We start from the raw sequence: 6,869 nt of genomic DNA on the forward strand, positions 1-6,869 counted from the left end.
AGACCTCTCCACTGAAGTCCACACCAGCATATCCATCTGCCTATGCAACTTCTCTACTTAAATGTTCAACATGTACCACAAACTTAACCTTTCCAAAACTGAGCTCTAAATACCACCTCCCTCACATAGTCTTCCTCACCTCATTTGATGACATCTTGATTCTTCCAGTTGATTAGACCAAAAACCTTGGAGTCACCTTTGACTTCTCTGTTTCCCTCACACCCCTGCGGGCAACCCTAGCTCAGACTATACAGGAAAGGGAATTCTAGGAAGTATGATTCCAGCTTAGCAAAGTTGACATAGTACAAATCCACTCAACTACGTCTAAAAGAAACTCACTTCAAATATAATGATATAGGCATATTGAAAGTAAAATGATGGAAAAAATATATCATGCCAACATTAAGCAAAAGAATGCAGGAGTGATTATATTAATATCAGATAAAGGAGAATTTGGAGAAAAGGAAATCACCAGAGACAGAGGGAGACATTATACAATGACAAAATGGCCAATCACCAAAAACACATAGTAATTCTAAATGTGTATGTCCTAGTAACAAAGCTGAGCTTCTGTAAAGAAAAAACTCATAGAACTCAAAGAACAAATAGATAAATAGACAATCATAGTTAGAGATTTCAACTCCCCTCTCTCAACAATTGACAGAACAACTAGAGAGAAAATTAGCTAGGATATAAAGGAACTCAGCAATACCATCAACAGGATCTAATCAATGCTTATAGAACATTCCACCCAATAACAGAATACACATTCATTTCATTATTTTCAAATGCCCATGGAACATATAAACCATATCCTGAGCCATAAACAAACCTCAACAAATTTAAAAGAACTGAAATCACACAGAGTTATGTTCTCCAACCACAATGGATTCAAACTAGAAGTCAAAACATAAAGATAACTTGGAAACTAAACAACATGCTTCCAATAACCCATGGATCAAAGAGGAAGTCTTGAGGGAACTTTAAAAACACACACACATTGAACTGAATGAATATGAAAATATAAAATGTCAAAAGTTGTGAGACACAGCTACATCAGTGCTAAGAGAAAAGTTTATAGCTAAATGCATACATTATGAAAGAGGAAATATCTCAAATCAATAACCAAAGCTCCCTCCTCAAGATCTTAGAAAAATAAGAGCCAAATAAACCTAAAGCATGCAGAAAAATTTAAATAACAGATTATAGCAGAATACTGAATATTCAGTACTGATCACCCAAAGAATGTTGGTTACCATCATTAAATTGTATTTCTGCCTCCAAAAAAAGCAGTTTGATATTGTGGGTATTAATGCCATTGTAGCTATTCATTTACTGACCAAAATAAATTTACCCTGGATTTGTAACAATACGTTCTTCATTTTTTCTGTCACAGGAACTAAAGTTTTTAACATACTTCTACATATGCTGAAAATATTTCAAATTTAGTCAGAGGCAAAAAGAGAGAGGATGGTGAGGGTTCCAAAGCCAGCTGTGGGCTGTGCCCATGGGTGACTACCACCTAGGGACAGGAAGCAATGAATAGCCTGTCATACCTGAATGAGAAAATGAAAAAATAAACTGACTAGTTCTGCCTTTGTGGCATAGTAACCCCTCCCACTAGGAAAACACAGCCCAGTGAATGTAAGACTGTGACCAGTCCAGCCATGCCTTAGAACCAGCCAGTGCTGGAGCTGTTTCCCTCACTTGGCTAAGGTTTACTTAAGCCCCTAACAAGGTGTTACACAGGCAATACCATCATTTTTCCTTTTACTTATTTTTTTTTTAAAGTAAGTTCTATGTCCAAAATGGGGCCTAAACTCACAACCCCAAGATGTAAGAGATGTATGTTCTTACCTCTTCTATATAGATTATTTTCTAGGAAAGGAGCACAAAGATCTTTTTTTTTATCCCTTGGGAAAGAGATGTGTTTATGTGATTATGTAGTTATGTAGTTAAATGAGAGTGAAGACACCAAAGATGAACCAAAGGATTTTTTTAAATGTTACTTTATTCCTATTTGGTATACAGATGATCAAAGGATTTTTCAAAATATCAATTTATTCCTATTCAGTTGTTGCCTGCTTCCAGACCTCTATGGAAGGCAAGGTTCCTTTGAACATCTGATAAGTCTTGGGGCCTGAGCTGAGCAGCGCTCTTGGTCATGGAGTAGATGGATATAGAGCGGGCACTGTGTCTGTGTCTGTTCAGGGCTCACAGCTAACCTCTATAGGCTCGACTTAGCATTTGTTCTAGCTTTTGCTGAAGGAAAAGGGTAGAAAGTAATCTGATCTTACTATTTACTGTCCCTTTGGGAAGTAACTGTATATTCATGACATAGAGCTAAGGGGTCCTCCTTCTCTAGTATCCATTAAAAACAAAAGAAGCAAGGAAACTTTCAAAGCTTTCAGCAAGAGATTCTGTAAGAGATGTATGTTCTTACCTCTTCTATATAGATTATTTTCTAGGAAAGGAGCACAAAGATCTTTTTTTTTATCCCTTGGGAAAGAGATGTGTTTATGTGATGGTTATAAGATCTCCAAAAATATCAGATTAGCCCTTCCTTCTTTCAGGAGTCACAAGTAACAGGGAATGGAGAGAAAACAGGAAGTCTACCCTCCAACCACAATCACTCATGAGGAGGGGATCAGAAACTCCCTATTCTATGGAAATGGGGGGAAAGGTCAATTTCTCCCCCTACCTAAGGCACCTATAGGGTGTCATCATAATTAACAACCCAGGTCTACAACACAAAAATTAGATATAAGCAAAGCAGAAGAAACAACATATAAAGAGGGAAAAAGTTCTGGATTAAGTTAGTACACTTTTTAGAGGTCCACAAACATTCATTTGGCCAAAGAAAATCATCCGGCTTAAAACACTAAGCACTTTGCTTAATATTTAACTGAAGTGGAAAAGACACCTTTGGGAGATGCCGAAAGCAGCTAATAACAACAGGTTTCTGCATCCCTGTCTCTTCACAATGCTGTCCAGGATAAAACAAGAACATATACAGAACATCTTAAATTTCCTTAAAGCAAGGTGTTACACAGGCAATACCATCATTTTTCCTTTTACTTATTTTTTTTTTAAAGTAAGTTCTATGTCCAAAATGGGGCCTAAACTCACAACCCCAAGACCAAGAGTTGCACATTCCACCAATCAAGCCAGCCAGGCCCCCCTATCATTTTTCCTTTTAAAATACATTTTGGGGAGGGGGGGCTGGATTTAGCAAATATTCCATCAGTTAGGTCACTTTGGGCTGCAAGTAACAAAAAACAAACAAGTACACAGAAAACCCCAATTTTAATTATTTTAAACAAGAAGGAGATGGACTGTATCACATAACTAAATATCTAGAGGAGGGCATATTGCAAATAAAGTGGCATAAATTCTCCAGTTCCATGTCATTATGATGCTCTTGACTCTGGCTTCTAACATGTTTTGGTTCTGTCCACAGACTGGCTACCCCCATAATTTCAAAACAGCTGCCAGGAGCAATGGACACATTGCACTTCTTTTTTTATGTTTATTGCAAGAAAAAGAAAACCTCTCCCCAAACCATGGGGAGAAAAGATCTTTCTCTTTAGTCTGATTGGGATCAATTTAAATCATATGCTTCCCTCCGTGTACATGTGGAATGAGATTGTGTGAGGCCATTGTTTGAAGAGCTAAGTGATTTGCTCAGTATCGTGAAAGGAACAATAGAGAGGGTAAAGAAAGAGCCAATAAAAAGGAAATAATATTCATTTACACATATGACCCAGCATGTGGGCATTTCCTATATGTTTCCTAAAATAATAATAATTCAGAAAACAACATTTGGCCTTCTCCTCCCAGTATTTTGATTTATGAATTACCAACTCATATTAAAACAAGGTGATCTAGCACTGAAAACATTTGCCCAGATTCTAAGAGTGACTTTTATTTTGTATCATACCACATAATTAATACCGTGTATTGGTGTAATTTAATTATAAATATGAGACTTTGAAATAATATTCTACTGGATTATTGAAAGTCTGTTTAATTTCTTGCCACCAGGAGTTCAGTTTCTGCCCTGAAGTCCTCCTGCTGCTTAAAAATATATACGAAAGCATGAGTGAAATGGTTGTCTTCAACATTTTGTTCAATATAAATAAATAGTGTTTGTAGAAAATCCTTTTAATGCCATAATCTGACATAATTTTTGATCTTTAAACTCCTTTAAGTAACAGGAATAATATTTGCTTACCCAGAGTAATTTTACAAGGATTCATTAATCTCCTAAAATGCTTTGATAAGTTAAAATGAAAGACCCCATATGGTCGGTATGAACTTCTCTACCAGTTTCAGTTATGATTTAATTAAATTTGAAAAGGCAGTTTGTTATGCATCAAAGTAAAACAGTTTGCACATTGCTGCCACTTTCTAACTTTTCCTCTTCTCTACCAAGTTTTGGTGTTACCACTTTAATTAATACCATTAAACATTTGTAGTAACATTCCAATGTAGAACCCTATTCAGATCTATTAGAGTGAAATACTGAATTCCTTTTGACTTAATTCCCATGGCAGTATTTGTCCTCTGAATGATTTCATTCAAATAGATTATTACAGCAAGCATATTTGCTAGTCCAATTTTACAGCCATCTGATAACCAATGGTGGATACTTCCTGATTACTGTCTGGTTTAAAAATACCCTTGACAAACAGAAATCCCTTGAAACTTTTTCTTAAGAGACATTTTCTTCATTGTCATACACCCTGAAGGAAGAGTCACTAGTACTAGCTGGGCCAACAGACAGAAATCCTACTTGCTTTCCTTAATTGACAACTGGGTAACACTAATATGTCCTTGATGTTTCTTGCCCAAGCAGCTGGGAGGGGGTCTTCATATTTAACTAACTTTACTCAACGGAAGATTCATCCCACTGACATACCCAGTTCAAATCAAATTGTTTATACTTTCAAAAGAAAAAAAAATGTCAAGATAGATTTTATTGTATGTATGTAAAAAAGATTTAATTTATTTTACTTTGAAAAAATATTGCACCTTTTACAGAAAACATATAAACTCGGATTTTGAACCTAGCTGACATCAAAGTTTCATCAAAGACATCTGCCAATATAAAATTCTGCCAAGTAGTTTTAACTTTATCAGTTAGGACTGGGTTTGGTTGCATATAAAAGAAACTGAATGTGCCATTGTAGGTTTGTCCTCAGTTGAAAAAAATAAAGTACCATTCTGATGAGTGATGTTGATAAGGAGGGAGGCTGTGTATGTGTCAAGGTGGGGGGTATATGGGCAATCTCTGTATCTTCCTTTTAATTTTGTTGTAAACCTAATGCTGCTCTAAAATAAATAATGTCTCAAAAAGTGAAAAAAAAAACCCTTAAAATAATATTTTTTAAACCAAGGTAAAAGTTTATTTTTCTTCTCATGTAAAACAAGTCCAGACATAGAAAGCCTAGATTAGGAAAGATGGTTTCACAAATGACACAGACTCCTTCCTTTAGCCACTTTGCCAACTTAGCACATGGCCTCCATGCTCAAGGTTACCTCATGGACTAAAATAGGTTTCTGGTGTTCCATTCATCACATCCAAATTCCAGTAAGAAGGAAGAAAGTGGAAAAAAACCAAAGTGCCAATCGCTGAGCTAAGTTGGCATCGTTTAAGCAGCCTTCCCAGAAGTCCCTTGTAACATTTACACTTACATATCCTTGGCTAGAACTTAACCATATGACTATACTTAACTGCGCACAAGTTTGGGAAATGGATTCTTTTCTCTGAACACATATTAATGTCCAGAGTGAAATCCAAATTCAATTACTAAAAAAGGAGAGATTGGGTGACAACTCACAGTCTGTGTCACATCCACTATGTTATATGTGATGTTTTTGTGGGAAATGTCATGCAGCCATTGAAAATAATGAATGAGAGCTATGCCGATTGACTTGGGGTGTGTGGCGGGGGAGGATTTTCACAAGGATTGCTGGATGAGAAAAGCAAAAATGTATAAAAGTGATAAAATATGATTCCATTTTTGAATAACGTAAAGCAGCAAAAATCTCTACGTATATGTATGCAAATGATATACAAGTATATGAATTTGGGAAATTGATGAAGGATACTCAGTAAGTTGTCAATGTTTTTTTTCTGGGCAAGGAGAGAAGGGATGAATATCTTTGTGTTGTTCCATTGTTCCACTTGTTACGATAGGCATTTTTGTAAATGTTTTAAAATGTTTTAAAAACCTTTTAAAACATTTTAAAATGTGGAGCAGCCTCCAGATCCAACCTTCAAAACACTGCCTGCCATATATGAAAATTCACAGTAAGCAAGTCCAGGATGGAGTCTATCATAGGGGATCCTAGTGAAGAACTTAGGCCCTCAATACAGTTTACCTAAGTTGTTTTAAATTATTTATTCAGGGAAATTATTTACTTAGAACATGTGTTAGAGAGTCATAGTTAACCTTTAAACATGCAAGCGCTTCCTTTTTTCTCTTCCAGGGATGGCATCCAAAGGCATTCAGAATGGTCCAGTGTTTGACCTACCATCGTAGACTGTCCTACATTACAGCCTCTAACAAAACTAGGCTGCCCAGAACCCCTGGTAATAGAATCATTTACCTTTATACCAAAAAGATTGGGAAATCACCAAAATCTGCATTTTTGGTCAGGCCAACTTCGAGGGGTTCGTGCTGTGAGATCTAAAGTCCTTATGAAGTTGTCTAAAATGAAAAAAACACGTCAGCAGGGCTTATCGTGGTTCCACGTGTGGCAAGTGTGTTTGTGACAGGATCAAGCGTGCTTTCCTTATTGAGGGGCAGAAAATTGTTGTGCAAGTGTTGAAGGCACAAGCACAGAATTAGAAAGCTAAATAA

The 6,869-nt window shown here is 36.3% G+C and overlaps 1 pseudogene; it reads left to right on the forward strand.

Annotated features, from left to right (window-relative positions):
- The first annotated feature begins 6,519 nt into the window (after window positions 1–6,519).
- Window positions 6,520–6,869, forward strand: LOC118014774 (annotated as a pseudogene).

Source organism: Mirounga leonina, unplaced genomic scaffold (genome assembly GCF_011800145.1).
Source record: "Mirounga leonina isolate KUSES-001 unplaced genomic scaffold, KU_Mleo_1.0 Mir_165, whole genome shotgun sequence".
Lineage (NCBI taxonomy): Eukaryota > Metazoa > Chordata > Mammalia > Carnivora > Phocidae > Mirounga > Mirounga leonina.